The sequence below is a fragment of the Pleurodeles waltl genome, chromosome 10, assembly GCF_031143425.1.
Source record: "Pleurodeles waltl isolate 20211129_DDA chromosome 10, aPleWal1.hap1.20221129, whole genome shotgun sequence".
NCBI lineage: Eukaryota > Metazoa > Chordata > Amphibia > Caudata > Salamandridae > Pleurodeles > Pleurodeles waltl.
In genome coordinates, this window is record NC_090449.1 from 302,382,778 (window position 1) to 302,402,985 (window position 20,208).

At 44.1% G+C, this 20,208-nt stretch overlaps 1 protein-coding gene across 2 annotated transcripts in view; it reads right to left on the reverse strand.

The window, feature by feature from the left end:
- Positions 1-20,208, reverse strand: part of LOC138261488 (coronin-7-like) — a 1,075,977-nt gene that overhangs the window by 939,643 nt on the left and 116,126 nt on the right. The window lies entirely within an intron of this gene.

The window sequence follows — 20,208 nt, forward strand, 5'->3', positions numbered from 1 at the left end:
ATGGAGTCGTTCCTCTTTTTAGAAGGGTGAGGTAGAGCGAAGAAAGTAGGCAAGGTGACAATTTAGCATACACGGAAAGGTGTCACCACCTTTGGAAGGAGGGGAGCACGGGCTCTCAGAACCGGTCTGTGTAGAATGTTGTGTACGAAAGTTGCACAGACCGTGTATGCAGGTGGCTGACCTTCCTAGAATAGTTCTGGCCACCAGAAATGCAGTTTTTATGTCAGTAACCGGAGTGGGAAGTTGTTCAGTGGCTTAAAGGGTATGCACATAAGAAATATTAACAGCAGAATGAGGTCCCATTGGACTACAATGAATGTACTTGGAGGAAACAGGTGTTGTAGTCCCTTGAGGAAACAAGTCACAATAGGTGACTTGAATAAAGAAGGTTGGTCTGGTAACCGCAAAAAAAACAATATGGCAGACAAGTAACTCTTAACAGTGCCCCGAGCATAACCTTGCTGGGCCAGAGAAAGAACGAACAATAAAACTTGGGACAAGGGTACAGAAAGAGAATCAATGTTCTTGGATGCACACCTTGGTACAAATTTGCCCCAACACCAAGAGTATACTCTTGGTCGAGGGATGCATGGCTGCCAAAGTAATGTCAAAGACTTCAGGAGGAAGGTTGAACGCCATTAACTACCGCAATCAATCTCCACGCATGAAAGTAGAGGATGCGCAGGTTCAGGTGCAAGACTCTGTCGTGCTGCTGTAACAGAAGGTTCTACCATAGGGGCAACTTCATCACATTACCTATGCTCAGGAGTTTTGGATACTAAACTCTCAGTGCCCAATCCGGAGCTACAAGAATGACTTGGGCCTGGTCGTTCTTGATCTTCTTGAGAACTCTGGCCAGGAGTGGTCTCAGCGGAAATGCAACGTCTGTGGGTGGGCAGGAAGAGGATGTGTAATAGGCATCACAGAAGTCCAGCGCTACCATCCAGGTCGAGGGCAGACAGGAACTGAGCTAATGTGAGCATCTTGAACTTCTCCTTCTTCAAGAAGAAATTGAGTAGGCACAGGTCTACAATAAGATGGATGCCTCCATCCATTTTGGGCACCAGAAACTGGTGTGAATAGCAACCATGACCTACTTCTGATGCTGGCACCCTCCTGGACAAAAGGCAGTTTTTCCGGTTAAAGCAAGGAGAGATGGTCCTTCGTAAGCCTGCTGTGGAGAGGTGGCATGGGGGTAAGGGGGTGGGTGGGTGAATTACAGAAATGTGTAGAAAGAGTAGTACCTCTAAATTTGAAATCCTCATTAGTCCTATGTTATGGACTGTCATGGGGCAGGTAATGAAGAATCCTGCCTCCACTGGATGCCAGTGATGGTATAAGGGTAAACTAGAAGGGCTTGGGAGTTGTGGCTGTCAGGGGAGAGGAAGAGTTGTACTGGCCCTACCTCTGGCTGGTGGTCAAACACAGTTTATGGGAACCACGTCCGTTGTCACAATAAGGCTAGGAAACCTGTTGGCCTTGGTGGCTGGGCAGAAAAGGACATGTAGACAGCCCTTACCATATCCACGGAAGAGGTCAAAGGTAGACTGGAGTTGGAGGGAAGCCTTGAATAGGCCCAAAGATCTGGCCATAGCTCTGCTGTCTTTAAAGCGCTGTAATGCTGAGTCTGCTGTTTCACCAAAGGTCAAGTCAATGAGGTAAGCCTCTACATCCCCCTGAAAAGCAAGTGGTTCTCATTAAGGCATGGCATTTGATGACAATCTTTCTGCGTTCGGTCTAGTCCAGCCCACTCCAGGTGGTGAACTTTGCTGTATCTCACTCATCAGCAATGGTTTGGGTGAACATGGCTTGGGCCTCCTCCAAGACAATTGGCAGCACTTGTGCAACCAAATTCCACACACTGTAGGTGTATCAACCCATAAGGCATGCAGTGTTCACCGAGTGCAGTGCTGGTGGAGGAAGAAAACATCCTCCTACCAAAGGTGTCCAGCCTTTTGGATTTTCTACCCAGTGGCACTGTAGGAAACAATCGAGAATTAACTCGGAAGGCAGAGGCTTGAAACACCAAGCTCTCAAGGTGGGATGCTGGGTGAGGAAACTTGAGTCCCAGGAGCGGGGCAATGGCAGCAGGCAATTGTTCTATGCACAGGAGCCCCTTGTGCAGGGCTAGGACCAGACCTCAACAGGAAATCTGTGAGGACCTCATTGTATGAGAGGAGTGGTTCTGTGGGGACGACTCCCATCCAAAGCCCCTCTGTCAAGAAGTTCATCTTGCCTGCCACCTAGGACAATGTAAGGTCAAGAACCTCAGCCGCCCTCTGTGCCACCATTGCAACAGAGGCTCCATCCTCTATAGCCATAGGAGGAGGAGAGACCAAGCTATAGTCTGGTAAGGTGTCTAACTCACTGGCATTTGCCAGTTTCTCATACCAGTTGTCCCCTAGTTCGTCAAGGTTGTAGCGGAATGCACAAGGGTCCTGAGACCCCTCCTAAGCACCCCCTCACCAGGCCTATCAAAAGAAAAAGGCACTAGCCTTGACTCGGAAGACATGGCACTGGTCGGAGACGGCATCAGGTGATACCGATCCAGCACCATGTCAGAGTCAGGAATAACTATGGTGTCAGCGCCGCAGCGGGTGTTGGCAGAGCTGTGAACAATAGCACTGGAACTGGCTCCATGGAAGGTTGTGGCCAGAACAGCTTAAAACCCATTGGGCATGACTGGAACCCAGGCCAGACCCACCAGCAGGACTCGGGTAGGGGCTCTTCCCAAACCCATGGGGCCCAAAGGCGCTCTAGAGGGGTCAGGCTACCCAAATAAGAGGTGCATGTTGTGAGGAAATGGGGTGTATTATAAGGTGTGTTTGTGCAACCTTAGCATGTAATACGCTTACCAACCCCTTTAGGACTAGTAGGTTTTGTTTGTTAAACCCTCTTGTTTGACTGTGTAGCTGTGGCTCTGAGCAGCAAGACTTACACAAAGGAACAAGTGTAAAGCATTTAAATAGCACCAAAACAACTGAAGAAGAAATCAATAAGACACTCAAGAAATCGGACGTGAATTAATAACAATAGGCTTTTTTTTTTGCATTTTTAGACAAAACATTGAAAAACATCCACAGGAGGGTTCCGGAGATATAGAATTTACATGGTATAGTTAATCAACGAATTTCACACATCTGCGAACAAGCACTGTCAAATTCAACAAATTTGACATTTAGAAACTTTTTCAGCACAGGAGATTTAAAGGCAGCAAAGTAGCAACTTAATAAAAGTGGAGCAGGTATGCTTTTTTTGTTGTTGTTATTTTTAATTAACTGTCCCCCCCAGCTCTCCTAAGTGCTGCACCTGTCCTGCCCCTTCAGAGCGCCGCAAGTCATGACTGCAAATAAGTCACCTTATTTGTTTGTGTCATTCTTAGCACTATAAGTTAGTATTCATTTTAACCAGAAAACATTGCCCTGGAACCCACATTTTATCACAGTGAAGCAAAACATATGAAGGAGACTTTGAAAATGTAACCCTTATTCACTGATTGGTGATCACCGATAGCTGAGCGGGTTCACTCTTTAAAAAATTCTCCTTAACCCACTCCAGAGAAAGAACATGCCTAGAACTGAAGAGGAACATAAATAAGCATTTTCAATTCCTGATTGCCAGACAAAGCACTAGTGGAAAAGCTATCTCTAGCTCTGTAACAAATGTCTGTTTCTTTGCAACTGCCTCCAGGACTCTGGAACCACCAGTAGCGGCTCGTGGGCCGCTGAAAGGGTGGGGCAGGGAGGAGGCGCTCAGAAGGCAGAGGGGGAGCGGCAGAAAAATTTAATTAAATTAACAAAATTAATAAAATACTAACCTCTTTGGCGTGGTCCCACGCTGCATTCCTCTGTCCCTCGTCGCTGCTGCAGGCATGCTCCCAGCCTGCCCTGTGGCCAATCCCGACGCTGCTCAAAGCAGCATCAGGATTGGCTGGGAGCGCCCAGCCATGGCGCTCAAAGGCAGACTGGGAGCCTGTGCAGGCTCTCTCCAGCCCGGCAACACAGTTTATTGTTTATTATTATTTTCTTTACAAGGTTTTGCAGCTGCCGCTACTGGCGGGGGGGGTTGACGCTCCTCCGTCCATACAGAGGAGCCACCACTGTGAACCATCCTCCTGTTATCACAGGTCAACAGGGGATCAAGGTCCTGCACAATAAGACTCCTTGTATACCTTTAGAACTCCGATCCACTGACTTAGCATAAAGTACAATGTGGTCTCCCTGCAAGAGAACTACAGGGCCACTACAAATGGACATTTCCCCTGCTTCCCCTGTGCATCTTGCCTCCGCTGACTAAAGGGAGCAAAAAAAAAACAAACCAAAAAAAAAAAAAAAAAAAATCACAGGTTGTTGGAAGACTCCTGTAAATGAACACCATGGGCTCGTTCTGAAGTCCAGGATGGGACGATTTAAATAATTTTACTCTGTGTACTTTTTATCAAGAACATTTCGTGAAGAGCTGGGAAGTAGAGCAGTACTACGGAATTCATTTTATTAAAAATCTGCTTTCACTTTAAGAAAATGCCGGGGATATAATGCTTGCTTTGAGTGTCAACACCAAATGCACTGCTGGCCCCTGTAGCTATTTTGAGAAAGTACATTTCTGATTCTGTGACAAAAATCTAAATTAACCAGTAAGTAATATTTTTTTTCGTACAACTTAAATCAATTTCACTTTATGTCTGTGGCAATTTACCTATTAAATTGTTTTATTCATTTTTATTTCCAAACGGTATCATTGTTTTGCTTAGTTGGATGGCCTCCGAGTACATACCAAGATGCCAACAGCAAGACAGCAACACTTTGTTGCTCGAGGTGTCTTGAATCATGGGGCACCTCAGTTTGGGAATGCATCAAGAGTGTGACCTGCCTAATGCATAGCTTAACAGTGCAATTCTCCAGACACTTCATTAGCCAGCGTTTGTCTACATCAGGAGGGTGACATTAGCAGACGTAAAGCCACTGAGGTATTATACTCTTACTACCTGTGTCATGTTGTGACTTTGGTCATTTACCTCAATCTCATGGAAAAAGGACAGCTGGGAGGGGGCTACTATTCGTGTCGGCACTCGTATTAACCCCGTTAAATAGCGAACTTGTCTTGCAGGACTGACAGCAGTCTTGTCTGCCTTGATCCAGTTTTAGGGTATGATTTAAAGTATCGTTACTTACGCGGCAAGAGTTCCTCATTTCATTTAATTTATTTTCATATTTGTTTTGTTGACAGCGGCGCTTCAGGTTCAGATTGGATCCCCAATCTTCTGCCCTTCGAAATGGGGTCTCAAAAAATTCTCTATTCGCAAACCTAATTTTAATATACTTAAAAGGGTATATTTTCGTTTATATAAATTTGCCCACTAGCAAGTCACTTTCACAATTATATTTAGATCATCATTCATATTTCATTCTTCACTGTTATTCCGCCACTAATGTCACAGAATAACATTAAGGTGTTCCTGGGAACCCACGAAGACGCACAGTTGTATTTAATGAAGACACGTGAATGCAGCTAAGAGCCCTTCTTCGGGTGCAGTTATTGACCTGTGAAGATGGCAGACGGGTGCAGAGAACCCGTGCAGGGACATTTCCTAAAACCCAGACAGGCACGAACAAAAGCAACTTAGAATTCACATTTTAATCCAGAATATTTTTGTTTTGCTGCATAGTCCTGATAGTGGACTGCTTTGGAGATTCAGTTCTATTACTTGAATATCATTAAGGAAATTTCTCCACAACTCCACTACACTACACAGGGCCCTCAGCACCTCACAGCGTTCCCACTGACTAGAGTCATTACCCTGAAATGTTCGTTTAAGTGACTGCAGACGCTTTGGGTTGCCAACCAACCACACGCTAAGAGTAGCTTTCATTGACGATACTCTGGCCTCCGATTTGCAAAAAACGAACATTCCTGTAAACACCTCTCATAAGCTCCCTTTCAAAAACATGTTTATTTTTACTCCTCAACTTCTGTCTTCAGGGTCCAGCTTATTTTTGTATGGAGTATGCTAGAAATTATATTCTTTCATAGTGCTTTTGTCCTTTTTCCTTATGCATTTCCTAGCTTTAAACGTTTGCCGCTTCCAATATTTGCCTTTTTAGTATGGTGCTGCATGTTTGCAGCCTCTTGCTACCACCTTCACTCTCTCCCTTGTTCCTGGACATGTCCATGATCTGAGCTTCATTCATTTGAAGTCTTCCTGCCATGAAGCTCCCCACTAGAGCTCCATCTGTCACCAATAGCCAGAAGGAGCATGGCCAAACAGTTCAATGATTCTAGTGCCCATCATGCAAATAACGTAGCTTCTTCCTACAGTTTTATATCTTCAGGTTGCATGCCATCTCAAAGTGCCGCCTCCCACAGTATTCCTAAAACACTACATGAAAAATTCACCTTGCCATAAAATGTCTGATTGTTGTCTCGCCTTTCTTTCCTTCAAATGGCCCTCTCCTTGATTTAGTAGCTTCTTTTTCTGGATTTTATTCTACTCTGGGCCACATACCTGTTTGCCTCAGTCTCTATTATAATCACAGCAAATTGCCCACGCTTTGTTTTACAGATCACAACCACTCCCTTCTTTAAACCTATATCCCTGCAATCTATCAATAAGTAATCACCTCCGTCTTCATCCTACCAACCATTTGCAAATACTCACATAGCCTCAACAATGATTACACGTAACTCTTATTAATTTAATCTTCTACAAGGAAATTGGAGTAAATGCATGGAACGATTTCCTTGACAGCACTAGACTAATCCCAGGAACCAGCAATACCCTGAATTAACGGGTTTACCACTAACTTTAGGTTCTGAAATAGGATGCTAAGCACAGCAAGGCACTTCAATGCGTCATCAGGGATAGTAACTGCTATGTAAATCCAATTACAAACACAAAAATAGCCCGTCCGAAGATTGCTATGCGATGGAGGAAATCCCTTTTAGTCCGGTGGTGGCAACCAAAACCTGATCAATGTCTGTGTAATGTTGCTATCTGTGAACAGTTGCTACCCTACAAACTGGGTAGAGGACGATGGCTGCAGTGTGAATTCCAGTGCAAGCCTCTGCCCCTTCTAGCCTGCTTTTCTGCTCTGCTTTTCATCCTCCTTGTGGCTGCAAATGCTGTAACTGGGTGACTGCCTCTGCTGTTGCTGCCAGATAACAAGCCTTTTCAAGTCATGAAGTCAGATCACCCTACCTGCTCCTCAGGGTTTTATGGTTTCAGGATTGATTCTCTGTGCTTCAGAGTCTTTATTGTTATGGTGGATACAAGAGGGAGCCAAGGTGGACGCGGTGATGGCGGCCGCAACCCTGGCTTGGATCATTCCTATGGAGCGGGACCCAGAAGTGCTGTGGAATAGAGATCATTGAAAAACAAACCATTTACAAAAATCAGTCGTCCAAGTATTGAAATACCTGCAGAATAGGAATGAATCCATGCCTGGTGGAAGTGATTTGTTCACGATTCCCCCGTCGCTGAATGCATGCAGGCTGCTGTCGTGCCAAGCAATCGAGAGCTCTGGATTTGCCGTTTGCTTCTTTCCCCAGAGACGACCTGGGGAAGTAGCGGTCTGATACCATGAGTGTCCTCTATATCAAAGCAGGAAACATCTCTCATCTTAGAAACCTATTGAACTTGGGTTAGCGAGCACTGACAGAGCTTTGCTGTGCAACATTGTATCTGCTCCCTCTGAAGAGGTCGAACAGAATTAAAACAGCTATATTGCACTAGGAGATACGGAGATGCCTAATTCTGGCAAGAGTTTGAGCGAGAGGCCAGAAGCCTAAGGTATTCCTGAAGTAAGTTGCCCTATGAACTCGCACCCTTAGAATCTGATTCTTTGAGGAGCATGGATGAAGACAGTGAAAGGAAGAAGACAGAAATACATGGATATTTGGGATTTTACTCTGCAGTTCAACCTTTGAGCAGCTCTACTGCTGGTGATAAGCTTTAAGGTAGTTTTGGTCCTTCGACCGCAGATCCTACTGTATCTATCATGGTCACTGAGCCAAAAAAAGCCGTTACTGGTTTCCCTAATGTGGCTGAAATTCAAACAGACATTGAAGCCACAGGTACTCATCCTAAAATGGGATCAAATGTAAAAAGGGTCATACAGCTTCAGAAGAAAAGAAAAGTGATGGAATGAATCCAGATAGTTTATGGTTGAAGAACATTAATATAACTCAATATAAAAGTACTAATGTAGCCACACAGGCTGTTGGTGATGGCAAGAAGGACATACTTGGAGTCGATAGTAAAACTCACATCATGCTGGGCAGTTCATCTCCCAGAGCAAGTCCACATCCCTATTGTTGATGCCCCTGCTTTAGGTCAAGGGTCTGCTCCGAGTTTGAATGCTGAGCACAACGGAAAGAGATAAATTAATGAAGAACCGTCTTTAGGTGCTATTTTCCAATTACTACAAGCATATGGAGAAGAAACTCAGCTAAACTATGCAGAAGATAAGGCAGATAATGCAAAAATACAGCAGTGTATTATGGAGGTGGCTTGCATAATCCAGGCTCTGACAGAAAAGATTACGGAGGTGGAAAAATGTACTTCCAATGCAGATGATGAGACAGTATCATTTAAGAGTACAGTCACTGGACATACTATTCACAATAGACTGTGGAGGGCTGAGGAGCTAGAAAATCGACAATGCCCAAATAACCTATGCATTTTTGGTATCCCCAAAGGGGTGGAAGGAAACAAACCTTGGTTGTTTATTGTCAGTCTATTTCAGGATGCCTTTCCGTTTCTAACAAACCGGGATGTCAGGTTCAGCATGCCCAAGACTGCCTATTCACTCAAACTTTTTCTCATTGGATTAACACATTTTCATCTGCCAGACCCAGGCCTTTCTTGATATATATTGAGACATTTTTATTGCATCAAGCAATATTTGAATGCTTAACCAGCTAGGCAAATTTAATTTGGCTCTATTTCTTTCTTTGTTCGGTCTAACTTTGGCCAGGGGACTGTCCAACAGAGGTCTCCGCTTCGGAAGTCGATTGATCCTCTAAAATCCCTACGGGCACATCCATTTCCACGTGAGCCAGCCAGACTGAAACTCCTGGAATATGGCAACAATTGTCTGTTCTTTTGAAAAAGAGGTATACAACTTTATGAGACACTGGACAGTCGGATCAGTTAATGTGGATAAAGAGAATAAAAAGAATAATGCATCTACCACAGTCGATGTGGATTAAGCTGGATGATTTCTTGGTTTTGATTTTTATTTTTGCTCCCCTTTATCGCTTTCTTTTAGCAGAATGACACACTTGGTAGTCTGGAAGGAAATCCTCTTTTACCTTTTAATTCTTTTTGTACCCGTTGTTGTCCATAGGCATGAACACCAGATAATGGTGATTTTCTTCTCTGTAGGTGGTGGGGGCATTTCTTGATGCTTATATGGGTTCTAAAAAAGGAAATCAGATCTAGCGATATCAATTGAACTGAAAGGGTATGTCGTCTGGTAACAGGTATCACAATGTAAGATATTATATCAAAGTATTAATAAGCACAATGTATGAAATTAATGTGCTGGAATGTTCGGGGTGGAGGTAAATAGCTTCTGTAAAGATGACACAGTGGATCTGGAAGGTTGGAGAAGCTTCTAAACAGTGTCTTTGAAATGCATGGATTTCCCTACCTCCACTGCCCTGCCTCCAATCTGGCTGAAGTGGCAATGCAATATCATTAGGCCCTTTGTGTGGAGTCAGGACACAGCCTATTCAGATGTAAGTGAGGCTGAGTCTAGGACCTCCCTCCCATTCTGTCAGTGATGGCGCATCCAGTCACACCTAAACCCTCTTTACATGTGGCTGTCTAGGAGGAATACACAAAGCGTAACTTCCGACTACACTCAGTCAGGCGACCAGAGAAAGGCTGCAGGCAACAAGTGGCTAAGGCAAAAAAATTGCCAACTTTCAAAAGTGGCATTTTCAGAATTGAAAGTTAAAATCAAACTTATCCATAAGTTAAGATTTTAAATTAGGATTCCAGAAACACAAAAAATGAAGGAGTTGTTGATTCCTATTTGAAAGAAACGCTTATAAAAGGTAATAAGGCAACTCCAATGTTATCCTATGGGAGAGATAGGCCTTGCAGTAATGAAGAACTAATTTAAGAACTTTTCACTACCAGGACACATAAGGCATAAAAGTACATGTCCGACTTTTTAAATATGTTGCACCCTGCACTCTGGGCTGTCCAAGGGCATACCCTAGGGGGTGACATATGTATTCATACGGAAGGTTTGGGCCTGGCAAAATTATTTTACCAGGTTGACATGGCAGTCTAAACTGCACACACAGGCTCTGCAATGGCAGCCCTGAGACATGCTTAAAGGGCTACTTAAGTGGGTGGCACTATCAGTGTTGCAGCCCCACTAGTAGCATTTAATTTAGAGGGCCTGGGTACATGTAGTGCAGTTTACCAAGGGACTTACAAGTAAACTAAATATACCAAAGTTGGAATAAGTAAATTCTACCATGTTTTAGGGAGAGCGCCCAAGCACTTTAGCACTGGTTAGCAGTGGTAGAGTGCGTAGAGTCGTAAGGCGAACAAAACAAATTTAGCACAAAAAACATAAAGAGAAGGTAAAAGGTTTGGGGAGGACTCTGCAAAAGGGCCAGTATCAACAGTGATGATTACCAGATGTTTAATATTTCAGTAATGAGCTGGTTACCTGCTTTGGTCTGCTAATTGTGGTAAGCAATTTTAATTGCATAATGAACTATAAAATTGACTTCACAAATCATCACACACCGAGGCATGCCTAAAGCTAGCAATGCAATACTAAACCTTTTGCAGGTACACGCTCTCTCAGGTGTTTGGTGTGCCATTAAAGGGACTGTGCTGGGATATACATGTTAGTCGAGTGCTGAAACACTACTCTTGGATAGGCCTTGCCCTGGCTCCATCTCAATTTTTGACCAATATACTGTTTGATATTTGTCCAAAGATAATACCTCAATAAAAGGAACAGGTTGAGGGCCATTCGAGTAATCCCTGTTAGATCTGCAATAGAAAGGGTGTTTGTTTCTCTCGATGCTGGCAAACTGCCTTTTAATAAATTCTGGTACTCCATGAAAGCTTATAAGGAGTATAACTGCTCAATTTGTGGTTCATGAAAATAGGGCTGCACGAAATAAGGAGAAAGAGGCTCTATTTGAATTAAGATCTATTGAAAGAATGCATGCCGGACTAGTCCAAGATGAGGATGCAGGAGAAGGGGAGCTATATTTGCGTTTGGTGGTCTATAGGAGTCACATTTGCTGCGCAGTTTGGGAGAAGGCAGTAGCCACTCAGATCAAATAAGAGATTAGCGTATGAACATGGATATACAATCGGGAAGGTGCTTGCTTACGAGTTTAAAGAAAAATTCAGGGTGGGGCATGGCCAAGATGGCGGCGCAGTGAGACGTGAGGATCACTCCTCTGCTGCCTGGACTGTCATTTGCCGCTGATTGCGGAGACCTGGGGACACAGCTGCCTTTCTACTAACCTCAATGGTACTGTGTCAGCTAGGTTTCCAGTGAAGGGCTTGTCCCGGCCCCAGAGGTGTCCTGACTGGATCTGCGGCCCATACATACTGCTGTGCCTGGATCTGCTGGGCTCCTGCACGTCCCCTGAAAGTACAAGGACCCTGGACGTGGGACGGAGATCTCGAGCTGAGCCAGACGCCTGCAGAGGCCTTTGCACCATGGATACCCTGCTGCACTAGCATCAGGCCATGGGGTGCAACATCCCTCTCCTGACGGAAGAGTAATGCCAGCACCCACTGGGGCAGCTCAGGGCTCTACTCCATTCTTCCATGACAGGCCACAACTTGACACCCAGGGTGCAGTGAGTATGGGGATTGGGTGGGTGGTGCAGTGTCCCAGGTGCTGTGTTCATCTGAAGCTAACCCAGTGAGCCCTGAGAGGTGTCCCATAGCTCAGCTGCCCTGAATCTTCACCAGCTGCGTACTTCCATTCTGGTCGGTCTATTCTCCGGAGGGGACTAATCATCGGTGCCGCTCCCTTCTGTATCGTCTGCCTGTTTGTGCGCCGATCGTTGCAGGAGACCTACAGGGGGTGATTTGAGTGCTGCTCTACTGCAGTGTGTCCAGATACCCCAAGGCCTACATACACCTCAATTAGATATAGCAGCAACAAAAAGCAAGCGCGAACACTCAGTGCGAAACATGCTCACTCGTTTCACCCCAGCCCACTCCAAGGATTCAGTAACAGGCCCGCAACAACCTCACTAGGGGTCACTGAGGGAGGTACCGATCAGGATCAAGCACCAGTGAACCGGGGTTTTCCGACATTCTTGTTCGACTCCCTTAGGGCAGATATTCAAGACCTCCAGCGGAACCTCTCGCAAGAACTGTGTGATGTGAAACAAGACTTGACCTCTGTGGGCAAGCAGGTTTCTTCCCTGGAGGACAATGAACTGGCAAGGGCTGAAGATGTAGAGATGCAGAGGCAAGAGGTCATTCGTCTGCACAAACAACTAGACGAGCTCCAGGCCCAGGCGGAGGACATGAAGAATCAATCCTGCTGCAATAACATCCGTCTCTGGGGTGGGTTCCGAGGGCACCGATTTACAGAGCACTGATACAGAGCAAAGTCCAAGCAGTGTGCTGGGTTGGGGACAGGAACTGCATTACAGCTTGACAGAGTTCACCAGGTTGGTCAACCAGGCGGCCCCAACACCAAGCCACAAGACATCCAGACCTGTGTACATGATTTCCACACTACAGAAGATATCACGAAAAAAGCCAGGGCCCCACCAACTATCAATTTCCGTGTACACCAAATATGGATCTTCTATGATATCTCAATGCTCACCCCTCCAGCATCACTGAGATTTGAAGTTGATTACTGAGTTCCTCCACTCCAATGAGGTGTCCTACAGATGGGGCAATCCCTTCCGACTTGTCTTACGTTGGGAGGGTCAACTGTTTCAACCCAAGACGCTGGAGGAGGCCCGTTGCATTCTGAACCTACCTGGAGACTCGCCTACCTCATCGATGGAGGTCACCCCCGTGCATTGCTGAGGCAGAAAACTAGCAAACACAAGAAACAGTCTCGCCCAGGTCTGAAAGAATGTGCTCGGGAATGCCAAGCAGTACTGGACAGTTTTGCATCTGGAACTGGCAAGACGACTGCATGACCATCGCCATCTATTGCTCGTTGGAACTTCGACAAGCGCAATCTCCCTTGAACTCCACTTCCATGCCTGGTCTGAGGCGGCAGAGAGCTGGCTAAACACTAATACCCAGTGATGACCTTGCACTACTCCCTCAAATGGACCATGCCAAGCTACCAGTTTTCTATTTGTGATGGACTAGCTAATTCTTTAGTTTTGCTGTCAATATTGGTAGGGGGTTGTTATTCCCTAATCCTTAACACCTCACTGCCTGACCACAACTTCAAGCTGCTCCAGGGCCCAGCTGTTCCCCCTCCCCCTTCCTGTTTGGCTTTCCCCTTTAGCTTAGTCAAAGCTTCCCTAGGGGTTAAGGAATTGACGTATATCATCCCCCAGTTCGCTGGAGATTATTTTACCAGCCTCAAAGTCAGAGGCCTTAATAACCCAACTAAGCAGGCTGCTGTTCTGTCACTCCTAGAGTGCTACAATCTCTTGATGCTGCTGTCCTGGTGGGGAGCGACTTGAACCTAGTTATGGATTCAGACTTTGACCCTTCTGGTCTATGTTTCGGCCAATCTGGTGCCTTCGACCCAGAGTCTCCAATGGTTGGGCAGCTGTGGCTTAGGGGAGCTGTGGTGACTCTCCCAACCCACTACTGGAGATTATACATATTGCTCTGCAGCCCATAATCATATGCACGCATAGACTACTACCTTGCCTCCTCTGCGATACAAGCCCTTGTCCAGGAAATGTACATTGCCCCCAATCCGTTATCCGATCATACCACTATCTCAATGGTTATTCAAGTGAAACGAAGCTCAAATCGTCCCTCTCTCTGGAGACTTCGGGATATCTTCCTGCAGTCTAAGTCCACAGTTGCCACGCTCTGAGAACAACTGCCACAGGAACGAGAAACGGCAAGGTCTAGAGCAAAAGGTTCTTGAGCTATAAACTATCCATGAAAACATGGGGACCCGAGGGGATGGCAGGAGTTGGAAAAGGACACCCTTACAACTTAAGCGCTTGGACCTTGATAGGGCTGAATACGCTTTGGTCCACCTAAGCAAAAATTTTACCTCTGGAGTAACATATGTAGCCGGATGCTAGCCCACTGATTACAGGGTAAAACACATAGGGATACTGTCAAAATGATAACTATTCAGGGATCTGAGCTTCGCAGAGATATGCAAACTGCAGACGTCTTCCGAGACTTCTACAAAACATTATAGGCAGCCAATAACTGCCATGTAGATAAAAACTCTTATCTAGAAGTTACATCAGTTACGCGCCTTTCACCTAAAGATTCTGAGAACTTAAAGAATTCCATCTGGACTGAGGAAGTGATCTCGGCTATTGCCAGCTTGATACCGCTGAAAGCTCCTGGGCCTGACAGCTACTCTCCTCAGTTTTATAAAACATTTTGTCACACAGGTCCTCTTGCTTACCTGGCTTTTTAATTCCTTTGCCAACACAGGGACCATCATCAACACTATGCTTGAGGCATCTATCCTAGTCATCCTTAAACCGGGGAAAGAGAGAATGGCAGGCGGGTCCTAGCGACCTACCCCCCTTCTTAATATGGGCACTAAGCTGCTTACCAGCATCCTCGCCCACTGCCTTAACCCTCTCATGCCAGGCCTGGTTGACCCCGACCAGGCCTGTTTCACCCCCAACAGCCAATGCGGGGACAATACCAAGCATATCATCCACCTTATGGAAGAAGATCAACAAGTCCCACAGGGAGGCTCTCCTCCTCTCAATAAACGCAGAAAAGACATTCAACAGGAAGCATTAGCCCTATCTTTTTCAACTCTGAAGCAATTTTGTTTTGGAGGGAGATTCTTAAGCTGGGTCCACAGCAACTTTAGCTTCGCACGGGCCTTGGTGAGAGTCAATGGAGTTTCGCCTCAACCTTTCCCAATCCAGAGGGGCACTCGGCAGGGGTGCCCATTCTCCCCTTTGCTTTTTGCTTTATACATGGAGCCACTAGTCCAACTGGTGACAGAGCACCCAACCATCATGGGGATCCCTTTCGGAGGCAATCGACATGTAATCAGCCTCTATGCTGACACTGTTATTATTGTTCTCACTGACCCAATGTCGTCCTTATTCTAGAAATGCTCCGGAGTCAAGGTTAACGTACAACAGTCCCAAATACTAAGCCTGTCTCTTTTGTTGCAACATGAAGCATATCTCTGCTTCGCATTTCCATTTGAATGGGCTGGAGAGTTTATACCTTGCCTTAGCGTCAAGCTGGCCCGATTAGTGGCAAAGACAGTGACACTTAACTATGATGTCCTCATCTCTCAGGTCTTGTCTGACTTAGGGAACTGGCAATGGCTGCAGCTATCCTGGCTAGGATGGATAGCAGCTGTCAAAATGACAGTACTCCTGCAGATTCTTTACACCTTCCAACACTTTGCTACTCATGCAACCGAAACACAACTTAAGGACCCTACAGCTCAGGATGAATAGATTAATATGGGATGGAAAGAAACCTCGGCTACACAGACACAATCTTAGAGGGGGGATTGGCTATCCCCTGGGAAGTCAGGTATTCCCAATCCTCACAACTCTGCTTCCTGGTGGAGTAGAGGGGAGTGGAGTCACCCAACCTCTGAGAAACACTGGGGCTTTATGGATCAGGCTGTGACAGAACCCCATATCTGGAAGGAACCGTGGTTACCCTGCAGACACAACATGGGATCTATATTTATCCCCGGTGATGGTATACCGTGGCACTGAGAAAAGGATTGCTTTTTCCTCTCCCATGATTCCCATACTGGCTAACTTAGATTTTTCTCCAGGCATGCAAAAGGAGAGGTTTCAATGCTGGCGGGAGAAGGGTTGCAAGCTCTGAGGATCATCTTACTTGACTGCCAGAAGCTGTACTATGCTTGGAGTAGCTCAACTGTATCCAGTACTGCAAATTCAGCACTGGGTGATGCAATCAGCATATCTCAAATTCTAGAAAACATCTGTCAATGTTCTTGCGGCCATCTTTTGTCAGATGATCTCAGAATTCGACCACAGGCTAGAGATGCCCACATCTTGGAACTCTGTTAACATAGCTGAATTTCTGAAAAAGGAAGCCAGCAAACAAGAGAGGATCATATCGGGCTATATCTTTCCTCAATGCTGATGCCAAGATTTTTTCTAAAATACTGGTTAATCGTCTTGCTTCCATTATTGAGACTTTGGTATGTTCCCAACAGCACACAGTTATACCTTCTTGAGACACTACTACACATACTAATACTGCAGTATCATTGTTTGATGCCATTATGGCCATTAATGCTTTGGGGAGTCAGACCAGTATGATCCTATTGGAAGCCAAGAAGGCTTTCAACAGAGCTTCATGGCCTTTTTTGTGATCAATTATGAGAAAGACTGGTTTTGGTCAGGTCTTCCTTAAGTGGTCACAGCTATTCTAAAGAGATCCTGGAGCCACAGTCATAGTGAACGAGCACTATTCTGATTGCTTTAGTAGTCTCCGGTGGACCCGCTAGGGCTGCCCGATATCTCGGTCACTGCTTGTCATTTATCTGGAGCCATATCTTTATTGTATATGGAAGAAGGGTATTAAGCCAATTATTTAAAAGGGGTATGCAATTAAGATCTAAGATGCAACTACGATCTCAGCCTGTGCCGTTGATAGGGCAATTTATTCTTCTGACGTAGAAAATAATGTCAAACACATCAAGGCTCAGGCAATGGAGTTTGGCAAGGTCTCTGGTTATAACCTTAACATGAGTAAAACCTAGACTGTGGTCAATTCTAAGGTTAGGCAGGAAGAATCAAGAGTCACGAAGGCTGCAACATATCTGGTGATTGAAATCTCAAACCATATTTAAGATATTACCCGTATAAGTTATGAGGAACTTTTACAACAACTGTTGTTTCATTATGTTAGCAGCACCATATAAGTTTAGTCATAAGTTTTAATATTATCAAGATGGCATACGTTCTTTATCTGTTTCGAGCTATCCTTTTTATGCCCCTAATTCCTTTTTTAAGAGACTAATGGCCATATGTACGGACACTTTTTCCCATAGACACAGAATGGGTAAAAACCTTTGCTACATCTGGCCCTAGATTCCTTATATAGTTTTATAAAGGGTAAAAAAAAAAAAAAGACCATTCAGTGTTATGCAACTACCTCCGCAAAGAGGAGGATGGGCTCTCCTCAATTTTAAATTATATTGGGCTGCCATGGGTCAACCTATATGAATGTTGGTTGCCAACAAAGGAGACAGAGGATATCTGGGTATTTATCATCTTCTGTTAGGGTGGGAAGGGGTCTTTCTCTCAACATATAGAGCCTAATTTTTTTTTTTTTTTTTAAGAGGAGTCGAATTTAAGGTTATTTTGGATGCTTTTGAAGTCTTGGGGGAGTGGCGTAAGAATTATGGTTGTGGGATGATCAGCCTCTATATGGAATTTTGGAAACATTTTACTTTCCTGAAAGAGGTCATGACTCCATAACCTGGAATTGGGCTTACAAAGGTTTGAGGACCTTTGGGCAAATATAAAATAAGGTGTTTATACCTTTCCTGATCTGCAGAAAAAAATTAATCTGCCGCAACACTCATTTTTTAAATACCTGAAGATTCGTAATTATTTTCAAAAGGACTTGAAATGAATAAATGTTAGTATTAATCCTGATCGATCATATTTCTTACATCTTTTTTTAGAAACAAATAAAATAACTCTCCAGGAATTCTATAAAGTCCTTTCTTCCCATAGAGTAGATGATCTGGGTCTGCTGGCTAAACAGACATCTAAGATTGGTGATGCTGTACATTCAGAGATGACTGAACAATCCCTTTTGCTGGCCAACTCAATCTTGTTAACATCCAGGCTTAAACTGCAATGCTTCAAAAGGGTTCACTTGCTCTACTACACTACAGATAAAATATCTAAATGGAAACGGGAGGCGCAGGTTTCATGCCAAAAAGGTGCCTATTACTGAATGCAGATATTGTACATTAGTTCGGTACTTGCTCAAAATTACATAATCTTTGGTCCAAAATTAGTGGGTATTTATCTAGCAGGCTGCAGACTGATCTCATTTTGAGCAGTGAGAACATCACGATGTGTACTGATTGGAGTTTACCTGACCAATTTACACATATCTTGTTTATTTCTACAGCCACCATTAGACTGTATTGTTCGAGTACGGAAACCCTCCAGTCCGCCTTCCGAGAACAATTGGTGGACGCTTTTTTGCCAACTGTTCGTGATGGAGCCTGCGATTCTGACAGTTAGAGAAAAAAAGTCAAAAGCAATTACAAGACACTTGGGAGGTGTTTTTTTAAAAAAATGATAACTTGTATTTCTTTTTATTGTCTCTCATGAATTCATGGACAGGGATCAGTTTGCCTGACATAAACTCAGATTGTTGGTGATTTTTAATCTGAAAATACACAATGACATTTTAAATCTGTATTGGTATATTTATTGCTAGTCTATTTTCCAATAGAATATATTTGTAAGAAAGATCTTAAAACTGATCAGTCTGTGCTGTGCTAACAGCAAACCGTACTCTGTTCCATCAAGTCTGGCTAGATTATCTCTTTTTCTTTGCTGTGCTAACTTCAAATGCTTTAGGTTTACTTGTTCCAGTTCTCTACATCTGTTTTTGATTTGTTGTTCCTAGGTTTATTCTATTCTTTTCTCTCTTTGGCTGCAGCCATGTTTCTCTCTCTCTCTCAATTTTCAGCCACGTCTGCTAAATGAACTGCCATTGGTATCCAACCTCTGTAACGCAGCTCATGATTTTCTGCGTAGAATGTTCTACTCATTATTTCTTCTTGTTTTCCTTCATTCATTGTTTCAATAGCAGTCTGGCATATTCAGGCTCTGGATCTTGGAGTACGCTCAAGCCTCTGGTCTCTGTTTCAAATCAGAGTGTTAAGCAAATATAGCTGCAGTGAGGCCCTGCCTGGAACCGAGGATATATACTTTATCGACTGTACTCCCATGATGAGAATGGATTCGAACGAGCCTGACCTTTGCCATAGAAAACACCCAACACAGCAAACAAACTTAGTCTATCCAGTACGTGTATTTCAACAGAAGGCAGATTGATACACACTGTCAGGTATATAGTCTCACAGTAGCAAAAGACAAAAATTGCAGAGGATATAGTTCAAGCTCAAATTTATTAATGTTTACACAAAAGTCTTTGAAACAATAAATGCATGCATAGACATAAAATATTACTAACAGCGTCCCTCTCCACACCGGAACCCCCAACTACTTTAAGAACCCTACAATCTGCTCTGCCCAACAAGCAAAATCTTCAAGTATCTAGATAGTACTTGAAACATCCAGTCCATTCTTTAGGACAAGCCATAGTATATAGGATCAGTTTCTCTAGTCCAAACGTGCTTTTAAGAACATGCAACATCCAAAAATGTAATGTTCGCCAAAATTCAAGTGCTTAGGTCCGATGAGAAATATGATATTTTTAAAAAACGGTTTAAAAAAAAAAAAAAAAAAAAATCACACAATGAATCCTATAAAAATGCAAGCAATCTAATAAAAGATGGATAAAAAAACTTCTGAAATCCTAGATCACACGTACAATTATTCTCAACATAAAAAAATGCATTAAACTTCTCCTGTCTTAAATATCGCACATTCAAAGCAAGCCAGAATTTTTAAAAGTGATAGGCCTAACTGAACATTAGGCAAGGCAGCTATATGTGGAAAAACCTTATGGTTATTCCAGGATTCCAGCATAAAATTTGCTGAGGGTTTGCTCTTTACATACTACAGGTCACACGACATTGACTCTTTTTTGCAAGCCCTTTTCAATTCAACTTTTGAGAGGTGTGAGGCCTCTACCAATTTAAAATGTTCCAATTGTAATGCCACAGCAATTTTTCCTAATCTAATCCTGGCCTGCACCGCCCATGTTACCTCACTCTTCACAAGGCACAATATCTTTTGGGCCTCCAAGGTCCACAGTTTATCCCAGAACCTCAGGGTGGATTCATAGGCCAGAAAATTCAAAGCCTGCAAATCCACTTCCAATTTTATTGCCAGGGACAACTGCACTTTTAG